Source organism: Ursus maritimus, unplaced genomic scaffold (assembly GCF_017311325.1).
Source record: "Ursus maritimus isolate PB19 unplaced genomic scaffold, ASM1731132v1 scaffold_15, whole genome shotgun sequence".
Lineage (NCBI taxonomy): Eukaryota > Metazoa > Chordata > Mammalia > Carnivora > Ursidae > Ursus > Ursus maritimus.
In genome coordinates, this window is record NW_024423897.1 from 56,064,098 (window position 1) to 56,082,518 (window position 18,421).

The following is an 18,421-nucleotide window of genomic DNA, read 5'->3' on the forward strand; positions in this document are numbered from 1 at the left end:
AAGTGTTTGGCTGGGTTTCTCTTTTTGTTTACATGCTGTGCCTGGCTCATCAGAAACCGTTCAGGGAGAGCTATAATTTTATCTTGAAAAGAAGAGAACTAAACAGTTTTGTTTTGAAATTATCACCTCCAGTTTTGCAATGTGATGAGAAGCAGCCCAATGTAGGAGGAAGTCCTTCAGTGAGGGATGACTTCTCAGGGGAAGAAAAAAGTCAGAAATTTCACTTCGGAAAAGGAAACATCTGTGGGTTCTTTAAAATAATTTTATTTGTAAAGAGCCTCCTTCTGTGCTGGGCCCTGGAGAGGGTCTTTTCTCACCTCCTATCTCCTTCATGCTAAGAGAAGACACACTTGTCTGCAGATCAGTTCAAGCCCAGATGAAAAGACCAGCTCAGAAAAGTAAAGGACCTTTCCCCAGGTCACAAGGCGAAATCATGCCCTCAGTTTGGGTTCATTTCACTTTAAACTAAGGATGCGATCTCAGTTATTATTTGGTTCCCTTCTCCCCATCTCATTCTTGTTATTAATTTGTTTGTAATTCATTATCAGGAAATATACAAATTTTAACAATGCTTCCTTATAGCCTGTAAATTGCCTGTAAAATTGACCCCTCTACCCCACATACGCATAAAGTTACATATTAAACATTATGTTATGATCCTTCCTGGGTTATGGTGGTAGAAAGCTATTTTCTTCCCAACGCTTAAGTCTCAATGTGCCAAGAACTTTTTTTTTTTAAGTGTACATGCCTTTAAACATAATGTTGAGGGGCAATGACAAGAATTAGCTAAACACATTTGGGTCCTAATTTCTGCCTCCCTTTTTCCGGGTGGCTGGAAGCTCCCCAGGTCAGCCCACTCACTCAAGGGCTGCAAGGTCAAGCGTAAAGCTGTGTTCTCCCTCCCCTTCCCCCAGCTCTCCAGGGGCAGAGCAGCCAGGCTAGACCTTGGCCAGCCTCCTCCTCCCAGGGGAGGGGGGGTGTACTCCTAGGCTCCTAGGCCGTTGTGCCACGTAGGCAGAAGGATCAATGGGAATGTCAGGAAGGAGCTAGTGTCCCGCGTGCCAGGCACATAAGGAAGGAGTATTAAGCTTTTCATTAAGGCTCTAGGAGACAGGCAGCTGCCCTGCACCAGCTGAGTGCCCCCCCCAACCCAGGGAAGAATACTTCTACAAAGAGGCCCTCCGCTGACATTTCCTCTGGATGTCTTACAGGAAATCCGAGTGAGGCTTTGAGGACCCACAGCAGCTCCATCACTAGTGAGAGAGAGAAGCTGGGGGCTTGGGGCTGGGCTTCGTCCCATGTAAACCTTCAGAAATGCTTTTAATTCTTTTATATAAGAATATTTCATCTGGAAATATTCTATAAAGACTGTAAAGACAAATCAACATCACTTCGTATTTCTATTATCCTCCTCTTGGAGGCTATTGGGTGAGCCATGACACCTTCCAGCCAGGGACCCGTTTTTTGTTTCACAGATGGGCTCAGTGGCACAGTGAGGGCACACTGGGCCCGTCCCGGTGTGACAAATCCCGAGAACCCGACACTGGAGCGGTTTTGTCAATGGGGGCCATAGGGGCACCCTGTGTCACTGCGGTAACAGAGGACAGCGGTGGGGGTGTTCATGCTTTTCCTTATTCAAGGGAAACTTTTAAAGCCACCCTCTGAGGCCGAGATAGAGAAAAAAAGGGCCGAGAGCTAGCGTTCCCCACCCCCATCCAGAGGGAAAGGGTCATGCGCGGCCCTTCAGGGTTCCAAACGGAAGCTCTGCAACAAAGTATGAAATTCCAGGCGTCTTGAAAGGTACTCTGCTTTCCAATTATGAATCTCTTCACTTTAATACTTGCTCCATAAGGCCGCAAAGATCCGGCAAAAGTGCAACAAGTAACACTTAGTCCAGAATTGGACAAGTTGACCCTGTCCGTCTGAGGGCTCCTTTCTGAAAGCTCAGCTTGGCTACGTGGGGATCCCCTGACTTGCCTCCCTTGCTTGGTCGGATTTGTTCACTTCTCTAATTTCTTTCCGCTGAAATCCAGCCGAACTAGCCGGGAGATGCACCCTAAAATAGCTCCTCCAAGAACCCGAAGCAACTCTCTCGGTCTTTTAGGAGTTTCCAGACCAGAGCACGCATGTGGATGTCACACAAAACGAACAAAATCACCAACTCGGAGTCCGGGAGGCCCCGGCGGTCCCTGCCCACCCCCACCACACGGCCAGATTCGGCCGGGGGACGCGCACGTACCTGGAGATGAGGCCGGCAGGGTGGGCGCGCCACGTCTCGGGGCTCGGCCCGCGCAGCCTCGGGCCCTTTATACCCCGCCCTCTCCACCCCCCCGCCCCCCAACAGCCACGTCTGAGCGGCCCGATGGGGGGGCAGGGAGCCACAGAAGGTCTCTGCGAGGTGGGGGAGAGGGAGTCCCCGAAAGTCAACGCTCGGGCGCACTCGCACTAAAGAAGAAGGAGTGGGGTAGGGGGGGCGCAGAGGGGGTCCAGTCCCGGGAAGGGCAGTGTCGGGGGCGGGGCCCAGGGAGGTCAGGCGCCGGGTGGGGCGCTCGGGTTTCACCCAGGCTGGGAGGGGAGTAAGAGGCTTGGCGGCGGAGGCGGGGCGGGGGCGGGGCGGGGGCGGGGCGAAGCGGCCCCGCGCTCCCGGCCCGGCGCTCCCCGCTCGCGCTCCCCGCGCAGCTCTACTCGCCGGGAAGGCGGCGCGGGCGGCGGCTGCTCTCGCTGCGCCCGCTCCCGCGCGCTGTCCTCCCACCGCGGGTGGGCTCCACAGCCCCCTGCCGGCCGCGGCCCGTGCCCGGCGGCGGCTCTCACCTTCCGCCTGCCCTCCGCCGGGGGCGGCCTGACCCGTGTGGCCCTTTCCGGGGGCTCCCTCTTCTACCCGTGGCTCCCTTTTGGAGCTGGCTAGGACACCTAACTTTGCCTTTCCTTGTCCGTCGCCGCCGCTGGGCGCGAACCTGTTCACCACCGGCCCGGCTGCGCGCCCGGGCACGGTGCGTCTGGCGCTCCAACCGACGTCCCCAGCCCGGAGCGCAGCGAGTGGCGGGTGGCTCTGGGAAAGTGGCAGGGGGCGGCGGCGGCGGCTGCTGCCTCGACTTCCCTCGCCGGGCACTGAAGAGGACCCTCAGAGCTGCTCCGGGGCCCCAGGCGCTGGATGACTGGCATGAGGAGCGCGCCTCACACCTGGTGAGCGACCCCCGTCCGGTTCCCGCGTGGCCGTGGCCGCAGCTCCGACCGTGCCGCGTTGCTTGCCGCGACCCGGGGGCGGCAGTGGTCGGCGGGTGGGTCGTGTCAGGGTCGATCCGCAGGCACTGGGCGGGGGACAGCCGGTGGCTGCACGTACAAGAATAGGACTACCATCCGTGCGGGGCACCCACAGTTGAGCTAGTGCACGGACTGGAAGTTTGTGTCCCTGTCTTTGCCGAGGTCGGAGCGTGCCGAGGTAAGGAGCGGAAGCAACTCGGTGGGCGACCTGGTGGTGTGCGAGGCGGGACCCCTACCCAGCACCTCGGGAAGGTGCGCACTGGGGCTTTGTGCGCGCACCCGGCGCGCATCCAAGGAGCACAGTCGCGAGCGATGCGCGGGGTCCCGATGGACTGGGCTTCGCAGCCCTGCTGGCTGGGGCAGGTTTTCCTGTTCGAGTTACAGGGGTTTTGCGGTGCGCGTGAGAAACCGGGAGGCAGTGGGACTTGGGCTCAACTCCGCCAAGCGCTTTGGTTAATGAGGGAGAATGAGGCTGGGGCTGCTGGGGCTCGGGGCCGCTTGATGGGTTGCAGCCAGGCGAGGCGCTTTCCGCGGGCACGTCTTCCGCTGCTGCACGGTCTCGCATCCCCTGGATCAGGGTTTCGGGGCCGGAGGTACATTTGGGCCCCGGAGGGAACTGGTCTTCTTGAGATGTGCGGGGAAACTGTCGCCAAGGAGTGGAGTGGGCTCGCTTCCCGCGGCGCCCAGTGCCAGACTTACCGCAGTCAGATCCAGATTCCCGGGGCTTTGGCGGGAAGCGCGTTTACCTCCTTGCTCTTTTCTTGCTTTGTACCTGGATGCGGCGGCTCAGAGTTGGGATTTAACTTTCCTGCGCCTGCGGCGGCCCAGGGACTGCCGGCAGGGGGCGCTAAGAGCGAGCGCTGGAAGTGGGTGAGAGGATGCTAAGAGCAGTTACTCTGTCCTGGGTGAGTGGGTGGGAGTCCTAGTCAGCAGACAGCGGGACGAGGCAGATCTTGCAAAGATTTCGTAGGGGTGGAGGGTAGGGGGAGCTGATTCGTTTACCAGAGGGAGCTGTCAGCCTTGCTAGAAGGAACGGGAAAGGTGGTTGCCAAACACAGGTCGTCTAGATAAAGGCTCCTTCCAGAGACAAGCGTATCCCTGCAAACTCTTCCTGCCCATGCCTATGTCTTCCTCCTTGTGAGTATTTACTAAAAAATAAATAATAATAACAACAATAATAATGTGAGTTATGTTTAATACTGACAAGATTTTGCTCCTCAGGAGCATGTTAGCTAAAATGCCAGGAGTTACAAATGGGTGTTGCACCTTGTTTTTGAGAAAAACAATCGTATGTCTCAGCTTATCCAGAAGAGCTCGTCATAATGGCCAAGTTTGGAAACAGCAGATATGTTATTAATTTTACAGTTGGTCTTTTCTGTGTAGACACAGAAAGACAAGAGCAGTCTTTACTTAGGGAGGATTTTAACAGCTAATTAGGATTGCTAAGTTAATTGCTGACTGTGCTAGTTTTATTATTTAAGAAGGGGTAATGTTTATCATGCTACTTTAAGTGACCGTAATTTCAGTTCAAAGGAGATAATACCTCAAATTGTGTATCACTTAAACAACTTTAATAGACATGCCTGTATTTATACCAAAGGAAAAAAAATTTTTTAAAAATCTCGACCGTTTTTCATTTTTGTTTGAAAAGAAAAAGCAGTTCAAGATGTAATTTTTGGGCCACTTGAAACACAGATTTCTTTGTCCTTGAGTTTCTTTCTTTCTTTCTTTTTTTAAATAATAATTTTTTATTATGTTATGTTAGTCACCATACAGTATATCCTTAGTTTTTGATGTAATGTTCCATGATTCATTATTTGCATATAACACCCAGTGCTCCATGCAATATGTACCCTCCCTAATACCTATCACGGGCCTATCCCAACCCCCCACCCCCCCTTCCCTCTGAAGCCCTCAGTTTGAGTTTCTTTCTTGTAAAAACTTTGCCACAAAATAGCAGCTGTTGCAAGGTCACCTAGTCATTTGCACACTCATGGACCCCAGGGGTGCTGAACTGGTACCTGCTTTTACATGCTTTTAGCTTATGCATACTTGCCTTAATAGGGAGAAGATGGATGATGCTAATCGTTTTATGCCTTTTGTGAATTGCACTAACTTGGTTGTTTTAATGGCAAACAGCTGCAAGATCCCTGCTGAGAGCAAAGACTTTGGTCTCCTGGGTGGTAAAGCTTGTCTCTGTCCAAAAGAAGTTTTTGAGATGTTCAGAATTTGGTAAAAATAAACCTGCCTTCTTTACTGCGGCTTCCTTTTACAATTAGTTCTTCACCATGTCCGAACAGAATGAAACACAGAAACATATAGTGCGCAGTGGCCGTTAAAAGTTGTTAGCTATGGGGCCATAATAAATGCACATTAATGTGAGTTTTGCTTTAGCTTAGAGGGTACACAAACGTTCTGAAGCCCTAGCCCATGGCTTTGCAGTGAGAAATTTTGCTTGAGAGGCACTTTAGACTCTTAATTCAGGGACAGATGTTACAACCACAAAACTTTTCTTTGTGTTGTACGCCAGCTCTTTGGGACTATGTTGAATGCTGCTGATGTTAGACGGAGCTGCTTAACTGAGCCACTGCACAGCTTTCATTAACTTGAGAATTATTTTGAATGATTCCAAATGTCTTTCTTGTTGGTTACGAAATCATTGAAATTGAGGCTTTGCTTCTGATAAAAATACAGCAAAGTGGGGGAGGGGGAAACAGAACTTTCCTAAAAGGCCAGCCAAAGGTATAAAGGCATCCCGTTATATAAACAAGTAATCGTGAACTCTAGAAATAACTGAGATAAGAAAATAATCCCTAAGAGAAGGGTTGCCTTGCAAATCACAGTTTGTAAGATACAACAAATTAATTAATTTATAACATGTCTGAGTCACGGAATTTCAGTTCTGTAACAATATATGTACCAGTGTTGGAGAAAAGTAGTCCTACATCCTGCAGCAAATCCTCCATAATTCTTGATTCTAAAATTATACCAAAGTTGTATTTAAAAATGCTTCTGAAATTGTTGCTATAGTTACTCAGACAAATTGCTTGGGGTATGATTATAACACCAAGGTGACAAATTTTTATGTTTAGTGTTAAATAATTTTCTAAAATGTAAATTACAGTGTCTAACAAATTGAGTTACACCGAAGTGCAAAGTGTGTGTGATGTGGAACCTTGTACATTTCTGTTCACCTGCATCTATTTGCAGACTTGCACAGAGACAGTGAACTGTTTTCCTGAGTACTAAGATGAATATGTATATAAGTGCTTGGAGTTGTTTGTCCTATCTTTGTGTACTGTTGTTGACAACACAGACATTTTCACATGTTTCCGGCAACCTCTTAAAATTGAGATGCAGAAGTTTTGTTCAGAATTACTGGTTTTTATCACTCTGCTTGCTGCCTTGTAGCAGTGATCTGCTGTAGATAGGGGGCAATCTGCTGTCTCTAATCCCTGCACAAATTGGTAGCATCGTAATGATAAATTCAACAGGTGAGGAGTAGCTCATTTTGAAGAAGCAGCTTTTGGTATGCTTGAAAAATATATCACTTATTTCTTTGATGAATTAGTTATCTGGATATATAAAATCAATTTCTTTTTTTTTAATTTTTTTTATTATTTTTTTTATAAAATCAATTTCTAACAGCAAGACAAGAAGAAAAAAATTAAAGTGGGCTGGAATATATATAGATAAACTTTTCACTCTCAGTAAGCCTACCCAATACTTGCTTTGATTCAGAATTTAAGTCAAACAGAGTAAAGCAAATGAAAACTTGATCCAAGAGAAGATATTGAATAAGTGACTTATTGTAATGTACTAGTAACACCATAATCTAGGCCATCTAAAGGTTGTAGAGCTAAGAAATCCTGCCTCTGAATTTCAGAGTATTTTGAAGCCATGCAACTTCAAAGACAAGTTACATTTCACCTGGGGCATGACATATACAATAGGATTAACCCAACAGTGGGCTCAAGAAAACAGAAATTTTTTCAAAGAAATTGCTGTTTTCTTTTTCTTTTCTTTTCTTTCTTTTTCCCCCCCTTTTTTTGGTCCAAGATTAATGGTTTTCTGACAAGAGCAAAGATGGACATACTTTATTTCCCTTTCCTGAGTTTTAAAATATATTGGCATGGTTCTGTTGCATTTGGAAAAAATAAAATCGTTGCATTCTTTGCTCTTCTTTCCCACATGTGCTAGAATTGGTTTCCTGATGAATATTGAAAAACGCTGTAGTATGAAAGAGAATACATTTTTCTGGAGCTGAATATCTTTTATTTCTGGAAGACCGTGGACCCACTAATCCTTTATCTTCCCATCTTTCATTCCTTATTTGTCACTGTATCTCTGGAATTGGCCATCCTGTGGTTCGTGTAAAATGATGAGGAAGTGTATGTTGGAACAATTTTATTTTATGTTGCATTTTTATGTACATTTGCGAGTAGATCACATTACTGCAATAGGTAATTCAATTACAGATATGTATGATAAATAACCAGGAGAGTGATGATATCAGAAGCCAGCTCTACCGGAGAAATAATGCTGTATTTGCTGAGATGTGAAATTAAATAAGTTCTAGGCAAGTGACAATCAGGACTGAGCAAGGACAAATTGTTCACAGGAAATAGAGCCTCTTTCAATCAGTTCAAATTCACCCAACATTTGACAACGATTTATGATGTGTCTATGCAAAGAAAAGCAGAGTAAAAAAAGGTAATAAGAATTCTGCTAAGCGGTTTCTGTTGAGTTGTCTGCAAAATCATCAAACGGCTCATGCTTGGCTTAAACTTCCTGGAAGAAATGCGTTCCTCACAGACTGACTCCAGATAAAATTCCACACAAAGAGCTTCCCTTCTGTAACAACACTGGGGATGTGGCCACATCTGGGAGAGGGCATCCGAAGCTGTTCTCAGCCGCCAAGGATGCAGCCACTGGCTGCCTGCTCTGCCTGGCGTTCTGCGAAAGGAAGGCATTGGAGGCCAGGGACATCAATGGCTGGACAGCCTGTGACCCGGTGGATTTTAGAGTCACCGCTAGGGTCTGGGATTCCCGTTCCAGGACTGAGATTTTGATCGGCCGTAAAACTACCAAATTTAAAGCTGACCACATTGTAACTGGTGGCATAAAGCAAAGATGAGTTCTCTGGATATTAAACTTCCTTTGTCCAGCAGATGCTGGAGTTAAGCCAATGTTAATGTCCGTTGACCTACAGTATGAGCTAAATAAGGGCTGGCTTCTAAGACATCTGGCATGTAAGTTTCTGTGGGCTGTAGCTGTGGACTTGACTTTAAGAAAGTTGGAGGGAAGCTGGGTAGAAAATGACCAGAAGTCCATGGTTTAATAGAACTGCTTGCCTAATTGGGCAAGGCAGTTGGGAGAGGGCTCAACCTCAGAGGAAGTGCTTGCTGGCGCTGGAGAAGTCCCAAGGGGACTGGCCTGCCTGTGTGCGCGGGACACAGGTCTGCGGTGGTGCCAGGATTCCAGGCCAGAGTGGGCAGCTGGAGAGGGGTGGCGTGGATAGTGATGAAACTGTCCCCGTCCGACCCAGATGTTGGTAGAGGTTCTGTTGAGGTCCCTGCACAGAGTCTGCAGGTGCAATGTATGGATGGACTTGGAGATGGCCCAGCCTCAGTGCTGGGTCTGGGTCCAAATCCGACGTCTGCATCGGGTCTTTGGGTCCTTACAGAAATAGGTCCTCTAGAAGATAAAGGGGAGGAGGAGACAGGAAGTGAGGTAGGCGTTCTCTGTGGGAGTGGTTAGGGTGTTTGGTTACCAAGGTAGAGCCTCGGAATAATAACATGAAACACACTGCTAGAATCAAGTTATGGCCTAGAGGACGGGTCAGGGGGACAAGTCCTTGAATTTGCATGCAGTGATAGAAGGAAGCCAGCAGGGCTAGCTGCCTGCTGAGTGTGGGGCTGGGGCTTGTCAGATTGCAGCTGCCTAAGTGCGGGATGGGTCCCTGGGCATGGGAGCTGCAGTGGCACTGAGTAGTCCCAGGTGGGGACAGTTGCATGCCCTTGGGGCTGGGAAGCTTCACTTGGAAATTGACATAAAAACACTTTATGTGTGTGTTTTAAGATTTATTTATTTATTAGAGAGAGAGCGCATGTGCATAAGCAGGGGCAGAGGGGGAGGAAGAGAAGCAGACTCTGTGCTGAGCTTGGAGCCTGATGCGGGGCTCGATCTCATGACCCTGAGATCATGACCTGAGCCGAAACCAAGAGCCAGACGCTTAACCGACTGAGCCAGCCAGGCGCCCCAAACACTTTATGTGTTTTAAGACATATATTAAAACATAAAACATGGGAATTCAAGGATGTTATTTACTTATTTAAAATAGCACCACATACAAAAATTCCAGGGAACATGCTGTATCCTCATTACATAGCTTCACACATTTACAGAGATTTTAGAAATTTTAGAATATTTTAGAAACCATGGCAGCCTTTCTTATTTTACTTCTGAGATTAGGCCAATAAGCCTGGTCACACAGTTGGATTTATAGATTTAATAAGCTGAAAACAGATGAGTGGATAAGCAAAATGTGACATAACATGGACTGGTATTCAGCAATAAAATGAATTCTTGATCCATGTTGGAGTATGTGTGAGCTTCAAAACATTATGCTTAGTGACAGAAGCCAGTCGCAGAAGACCATGTATCATATGATTCCATTTGTATGAAATGTCTAGAAAATGCAAGCCTATAAAGACAGAATGCAGGTTAGCGGTTGCCCGGGGCTAGGGATGGGGATTTGGGAGGGACTGACAGTGGCCAGGCAGGTCTTAACTGGGATGATGGAAATGTTCTAGAACAGGATTGTGGAGAGACTCTTGCAGCTCTGTACATTTACTAAAAATCATTGACTTGTGCGCTTACCAGGAGTCAATTTTATGGTATGTAACTTCTACCTCAATAAAGTTGTTTTAAAAAGAAAAGGAATCTGGGACATAATCTCTACAGTTAGAGCGCCTTACACTGCCAGTGGCCTAAATCAAATCCTGCTGTGAAGTGGGAATTAGGTTCTGTGTTTCCATGACTTTCACAAAGACTAGTGCCGGGGCCTTAGGATGCTGAGGTTCGCTTCCTGGGACGTGCATCCGAATTGTGATCTCTTTTATGAAAATGAGCAAACCCAGGTTGTTTTTGCAAAGGAGGCCACAGAACTGAATTAAATCCCTCGATTAAACTAACCAGCCAACCTAGCTAGTCTCTGTTCGGTGCACCTCCGTTCCCAGTCATTTGTTAGAGGAGACTTCCCTTCCGCCGGTTTTATTCAGTTGCACAGCTCAGGGGGAAATCGTTCCAAATAATCTCCTGGTCTCATCAGAGCTGCAGGGTCTGAACTCCCAGCGTATTGCTCTGCTCAACAAAAGCGCTGCTTTCCTGTGACTGGGGAAAGCCTCACGATGCCTGCTTCTCTGTCCTTGTATGTTTTCTTAGCAGGGCATTCACTTTAGATGGTGAGGCAGGTAACTTCCAACAGCCAGATCCAGTGGCAGAACGCAGATTTTTAGATGCTCAGGGCCTGAGTACTTAAAGGAGAGTGTGGTGTTTTTTATTTTTTGTTTTCCCTCTTTTAGCAGAAGAGTCATAGAATTGCTTCTAGCTCTTTCTATGCTGCTCTGACAAGTTGTGCAGTTAAAGCACAAGCTGAAATTAGGTTACGGGTAGAGATCCATATGAATTGCCTGTAATTTCCTTTCTCTTTGACTGTTGTCTCTGGATGAAAGTGTGTCTTTAACTCTTCCCTCTTGTTTATTACGACTTCCATCTGCTGAGTGCATTAAGATCCTCTCTACCTCCTGCCATGGGGGCTTCCTCAGCTCTCTCCCGGGCACCTTGCTCTCCCCACACCAGTTGGTCTCCACATGGTGACCTTCCGTGCTGGTGTTTACTTTGGCATAGACCGTCCCAGGTCCAGATATACCCAGGATGGCTTTCTGGAGCTGGCTGTGACTTGCCAGCCTCGAGAGCTCATATGCCTCTCTCCGTTTAGTAATAAAGTATTTTTATCCAGCCCTGTGATATTTTGGGCAAGCATTTTCCAACAATGTCTACTATCTTCAGTTCTTGTAGTTGTATGCAGAAACTGACATTGGCAGAAGTTTCAAATGCTAGTGCAATAGCTTTCTTGACCTTGTACCGATGTAATTTCTGATTGGCTCATTCCGAATTGGCCTCCTCCCAAACTTGCAGCCTAACTGAGACTCAAATTAAGAGTAATAGTTATAAAATGACCATGTTTTTCTATTACCAATCCTAATTTATGACTCACCCTTGGTGAGTGGCAAGGAATTATTTTTGCGATTGCTTTAGTATTTCCTTCTGCTTATTGGAGGGCAAAGGAGTGGGTGACACTTTTATTTTTTGACATTTTTATTTTCGATGTCACTTTTGATGGTTTTAATTGGTCAATAACATACTGTGGGTACTTTTTAGTGGTTGTTTTCTTTCATCTTCAATGAGCTAATGTTCTGCAGATTTCAAGGACAGCTAGTTAGGCATTCTGTTAAACAGATTGATTCGTTACATGATTGGAGCAATTTTCATGCTGCTAGGATGGATATTTAGTTTTGAAACATGAGGAATAAGAAACAATGTGATGTTCTCCTGGTTTAAGACCTCTTTTAGAATAACTGTTGATTTGTATTGGATCTGATAGCTGGAGGTGATCATAACGAAAGTAACAAAAAGTGTTACATAGACAATGGTGTGAAGACATTGTCCTCAGTGGGGAAAATGTATTAGACCTTTACTTTGGATGACTTTTTACTTTTTTCTAAACCATTTCCTTTTCTGGAAAGCATCCAAAGGGTAACATCACATATTGATTTTGGACACTAAAATGTATTGGATCCTAACTTTACTCGAGCACGGGAAAGAGCTTGGAATGTTTACTCTACAGCCTGGGGCTGTGCTGTCCCTTCTATCTGCTGGCTCCTCCTTACCTTACATCCTGTCATTGCTCTGAAGTTTCAAATTGGGGGATCTTTGCTAACCTGTCAGCGAAGGAAAATGCCTTTAAAAGTCGGAGCGAGGAGGCAGAGATAGGCAGTTCCATTATTTAAGTTTGAGATTTCTGGGCTGTTCATGTAAAAGAGAGATCATGTTCTCAGAGCAGGGGTCCAGTGCCCAGATGCTCAATGTGGGAAGGAGAGTGCTGGACTCTAGCTTCCACTCCGTTCCAACAGGGCTGCTCCTCAAATGCCCTTCTATGGCTTTTTCAATTTCTCTGCTAATCCAGCAGCCTTTTAATTATTATGTTTCTCCTTCACCAGAAAGTTTTGAGCCAAGCTGAGCTCATAACGTCCTCTGATTGACCCTATCCTTTCTAATAGGACTCAGCTCACTCTCTTTCCCTTCCCTTCTGTTTCCGTGCCCTCCCCCACGTGAAAGGGGTTTGGCAGGTTTTGTCCTGGGTCTGATATCGTCTGGCATCTCCACTACCTGACTCTTTCCCCGGGGGTTTCAGAGTTACTGTGGATGTGACCCGACTACGATAGACATGTTCTCTCACCCAGAGTCTTGTTCCTGCAGTGTTCCATGTTGGCTCATACAGATCAGACCTCATCTAGGTCAGTTACGAGTGTTCCAGGAATGTGTTGGTTGTTAAGTTACATCCCAACATTTACTTCACATTTGATGGTGCTCTCGAGCTGGGAAAAACTTGCTTCTGCTTATCAGATAACTGTTGGTGGGGGGGAGAAGCATTTGCTCCAAGGCAGTAGGAACTCTTCCCTCCTTGGGTCACAGTCAGGATAGAAGGGATCTGAAGCCTTGGAGCTCTGCTCTCAGGCCCTCCCCCTCTCCACCTTGGTATCCCTCCCATTCCCTTGGCCGTTGGTCATACCGCCAAGATGGTACTCAGCAGGTGGGGATACCTAAACCCAGGTACTTGAGTTGAAAGTATTTCCCACTCTACCTACACACCCCTATTTTATTTCTTTTTTTCTTTTTGTTTTTATAATGCATGTCTTAAATCAGTGTTTTCCTCCAACTTTCTGTACCTAAAAATGCTCCCCTTGGATGTAAATTGTGCAGTGGTCAGGGGGTGGGGCTGGGCGGTGGAGACGGGGCGGCGTGGGGAGGGGAGCCCTGTGCAGAGCTCTGCAAGCCCGGGCCATGATTCTTGGCTGTCTGCGCTTTCCAAGCAGACTCCAAAGTCAGGCCTGAAGCCAAATTTACTCTCCGTCTGCCAGCAGTGATGGAATTCCTAGGTCCTATCACCAGCTTGTGAAAAGAAATCATTCAGAAAACTGCAAGCTGGCGAGTAAGAATTGCAAAGATTCATTCACTCGAAAGCTTACGCCCGCAAATGTTATTTAACTTTGAACAATTTCTCCAGGCCCACCTGCTGGCTTTCCATCTCACTGAGGTTTCTCTTGGTGCCCAGGAAAGCCTGTGAAGGATTCACGGTGGGGATCTCATGGGACATGCCGGAGGGATGATACCAGCAGAAGGGCCTTGCCCACGTCCCAGACCTCGCTCATTCCTGACCCAAGATTCTGTGCAGTACAGTCACTTCCCTAGAACTTCATGGAGTAAATGTAAATGCTTGGACTAGTTGCTAAAGCCACAAAGCACAGGCCCGTAGAGGGGAACCTCAGTCTTCGTAGTGGTCAGGTACCCTGTCAGTTAAAAAGACATTTTTTAAAAGAGTATCCGTTGATGAATTAATTGTTTATTGAGGTAGGCTTGAGGAAATCAATGCTTTGAACTTGGGCCATGGTTAAGGAGAGGATGGACTTGACAGGCACGGGGAAGGGGCTAGACAGAGTCATGTACCGTGAATTTTTAATCGGGAAGTAGCGTATTTCCCAATGTCCACGTAGTATTTAAAGGGACTTTTTTCTTCTATAATGGAAATTATAACAAAAAAATCACACCCTGCAGATTCAAACACAATTAAGAAGTGTATTTTATCTATTTCTTTTGGTTGCTAGAGGGGAGTAGTTCAGGCTTTGGGGAGAGTTTGGGAAAGAGAAGGTCAGATAAACACTTTTCATTTGATCTTTGTGACCTTGAGTTTCTTGATAATCTTTCAGAAAATCCCAGGTGTTTGGTTTTTTTTTGTTTTGTTTTTTGGTGGCCAATTACTTTGCTCTTTTCTCTGAAGAGGGCAAAGAGTCCTCATGACTTCTCAGCCTGGGACTGTAGATTAGAGAAACTCAGTATGGTGTCAGTTGGGCTTCGTAATGCCACAAAGTGTCACCTCACACACTTCTCCTGTTTTGGAACACCCGGCTCCACTGGTGGGTCGGTTTGGGGTCAACATGAAGAAGGGGCACAGCAAGGAAAGGATCACCCTGAATAATGGAGACCCTCTTCTGAGCCCCAAAGGATGTTGATTCCATTTAATCTTTCTTCCATTTAAAAAAGTCCACACTGGCCTTTTCTGTCTCCCCTTGTGTCCAAGACAGCAATCATTTGCAAAAGCTCTGATCCTTCGTGTTGTCGGTGAGCTTGCAATTTGTGGAAAAGCCTTGGAGCATTATGACACAGTTTGCATGGGAACACGGTTCCCATGGACTGGAATGCTGGCCAGGCTGCCCCTCGGGGTGGGCACCATTGGAGCCCATAAATCAGAGCTACGCGTTCACCCCATGCTGTGTAATCAAGTCTTGTTCATGACTGGTGGTAGAGCCTGGACTTGAAAGCAGTTTTGGACTGGCCACTAAGTAAGTGCTTTTCAAAGGGCTTTTAAGTTTTTGTTTTTCAATGAAAAGTGTATGTTCCCCAAAGAACTGGCTTTGGGGCCCAGATTTCCTGCCTTGGGATTGTTGGAGGGAGTGATAAGTGGGAAGAATAGGACCATGATTGGAGGCTTGGTTACATCTTCAGCAAGAGGCCTGGACAAAGGGTACAGATAGTGAATGGCTCACTTTGGGGACTGATGTGGGGGCCCTCAGGGCCAAGCGGCCTCTAAGGGTTCTTCTTTAATTGCTCTTCTGAATGAGCACCTGGATCAGTTAAGCCTGCAGGGGTGAATTTAGGAAGACAAACCAAAAGCACCTTTGGGAAGGCTGCTTGTTTCAAAGTGGGCAGGAATGCTTCTGTTTACTTTGTTCCTCTTCAGGTAAGGGCTACTGTGTCTTTTTTTAAACCAAGTTCTTGGTGTTGACTTTGACTTCTGCCAATTAGCCATTTTGCCTGATAATGTTACAGTTTATACACACACACACACACACACACACACACACGCACACATTACAAATCTGTTATAGCTTGTATCAGATATTTACAAAGCTCTGGTGAAGGGGGCCATCAGTGCCAGCCAGGTCCATGTCTGTGTCCTTCCTATGTGGGAATAAAAAGATTCTGTAGGTGTATTTCTATCAAAGAGTTTGGCATTAGACTTTTAAGGATTGGTAGAAAGCTAAAAGAATTCATATAAAGACGTAATTAGAGTATTCAGGGAACGTGTGAACTATACATGTTTGAAATGCTTTGCCTTTCTGAGCAATTGGGAGGTTGTTAGCTGTTTCCTTTTCTCACACTGGCTTCCAGATGATTAATTGGATTTACTTAATTAAATGCTCCACATTTAAGTGGAGTGGAGGCCCAGGGAGTATTCTGAAAATAGTATCAATTGTTTTTTATTGATCTACAATATACGACATGGTTTGCTTATACTTAGAGCAAAGACACTCAGTTCTATATTAATAATCTTTCTTTTTAAATTATTTAATTGTAAGTTCTAAAGTGAAAAATCTATTTAAAATATCTTATGGACGATCTCAAAAATCCCACATCATGAAATTCTATTCCTTTACTGCATTCCAGGGGAATAAGCCAGCTTTGAAACTAGAAGCACGTTTCTGTTGCTGCCACAGTAAGTTGAAATGTTTGGAGGGGTAGCTGGGCTATTTTTAGCAAGTTCAAATGTATCCTGTGATGGCTGATTTCCAATGATCCAAAATTAGTCATGGGATCTTGGACAGCACAGTGTCAAGGGCTCAGACAACCAGCCTGCTCCACATCTTTGCATTGTCAACCTAAATCTGACAGTAGGATTGATCGCTTTGGTCAAACAATGCATCATTCTTTGGAGAAAACAAAAGGATAACCTCTCACTGTGAACAAAGGGGTCAGAAGCAATGAATTAGGTGCTAGGCAAAGTGGGTGCTGAATAAAATTGGCAACAGTTCAGGCTATTGGAAAGATGACAGCTACTTGGTGATGAAGACAGCTAAAAACTTAACGGGGTATTTTTATTTTATTGGTAGGGGTATAAAGGTGAACAGCTGAGATTTTTCCCCCCTCTTCTGTTTTGTTTACATGAAAAGAAGGTCAAAGGGCAACCCCTCGGGCAGGAAAATCTTGCTTATCACAATGGCCTTTCATCTGTGGAAAAAAGGAGAGATACAGTTACCCTCCTGAAAAGATCTCTTACACATGTTGCCCCCAATCACATGAGAGCCAAATGACCAATTTGTTTGGAAAGAATTGTATTTCCATTTTCCCATGTTTAGAGAAACACTTCATTATTAAATATATGTGCAACATACAGTCATCCTTGGCAGTGATTGCTGATGACTGTTTTTCCTTAGGGTTTTGTTGTTTTGGTTGTTTGCTTGTAAAGTAATCCGTAGTTTACAAGAGGATGGGCTAATTTTTAATACTTTTTTTCTGACAAACCTTTTCTGTTGTTCCTTTTTTTTTTTTTTTTTTTTTTTAGAGAGAGAGAGTGTGTGTAGACATTTTGGGGGGAAGGGGGAGGAAGGGCAGAGGGAGAGGTAGAGAGAGAATCTCAAGCAGGCTCCAAGCTCAAATCAAGAGCCCCCTTCTCTGTTGTCTTAATTCAACTTGACATGGCAGACAGGGAGGTCGGTTTGATTCAAAGGAAGGTCCGTGCGTTTGGTGAACCATAGCATCCTATTTGTTGAATGTTGAGGCCCTCCTAATTGATGTAACCATTCCATAGAATTCTAGAATTTAGAAGATAGTGCGGCTGTCCAGTGTTTGTCTCCAGGCAGGGCCTTTTCTAAACCCTCACAGAGAGATGGTGATCTGTTATGTTCTTAGAGAAGGGCCTACCTCGGGGCGCCATTATAACGCCGACTATTTATTTTTACTGTTGTCCAGAGGAGCCCAAGGATGAAAGGTAGCATTTGGCCGGCTAAAAGGTGTTGACCATAAACTTCCTCTGTGCCAGAGCCCAGGCCCTGCCCTGGGGATACAGTGTGTACAGGACACAGAGAGTTTCTGTTCTCTTGGTGCGTGTTTTCAAGAATCTGAATGATGCTTCAGGTTCATTCAGACACTGAGGATTGTCTGGAACCTGGCACCAGGAGGGCCGTCCCAGCAGGTGGAAGAGTCACGTGTGGGCACAGTTGGAACAGTGCCTTTGTCTCCGTCCGTGCCCTGGCTGAGTTTACTCACTTACTGGGACTCAGGGAGCATGGAGGTTTGGAAGGTACATGCCCAGACAGCCTAGACCCACGGTCGGTCCCCTCTGCCCAGGATGCCAGCTCCCCTGTCCCAGCACCTGCAGCAGGGGGTGGCATGGGGGGTGGGGGTCTTCTGACGTCCTTCTCTATGAGCAGAAAATCGGGAGCTTCAAGATAAATGAGGATCCAGGTGTTCATGGACTTCCTTTAAGGGTCTTTGAGAATTTTATAGTCATCCCCGTGGGATCGTCGGGGAGCAGGATGCCGAGACCCCTGTTTGACCAGCTCACCGTCTCGCAGGGCCGCAAACGTGTGGTGTGTTTCCTGATGTTTTCCAGGACAACTCCCGCCGCAGCACTGCCTTTTCCAGTGTTTAACGCACTTTGCAGTCAGGCAAAGAAAATCAGCCTTTCTTGAAATGGAGGAGGCCCGGCATGTGGACAGGAGAGCTGGCGCTGGAGCAGAGGTAGGGAACAAGGCTGCCGGCGGGCAGCTCCTGCGCGGGCCCCAGCCGCTCACCTGCTGCGCCTGCGGCCTTCCCGCCCCGGAGCCCCCGAGCACGTGTCTGTGTTCCCGGCTGCCTCCCTGACTTCGCAGGAGCTGAAGCTGCTGGCTCTGTAGGGTTACACAGGCCGCTGGCCGTGTCGACACCCCACTGAGTCTGTTTGAACCTGGCACCCTTTGGGTTTCATGGTGCTTGAGTTCCAGGTAACTATTCTGAAGACCTCAGTTCCGGACGATCCAAGGGCGGGGGGGGGGGGGGG

At 46.8% G+C, this 18,421-nt stretch overlaps 1 protein-coding gene across 1 annotated transcript in view; it reads left to right on the top strand.

Moving 5' to 3' along the window:
* The first annotated feature begins 2,720 nt into the window (after positions 1–2,720).
* The window catches only part of SEMA5A (semaphorin 5A), a 482,957-nt gene continuing 467,256 nt past the window's right edge, over positions 2,721–18,421 (top strand). Inside the window, exon 1 of the mRNA XM_040630558.1 lies at positions 2,721–3,183. The gene's annotated coding sequence lies outside the window, so the exon portion shown is untranslated. The remainder of the gene's footprint in view (positions 3,184–18,421) is intronic.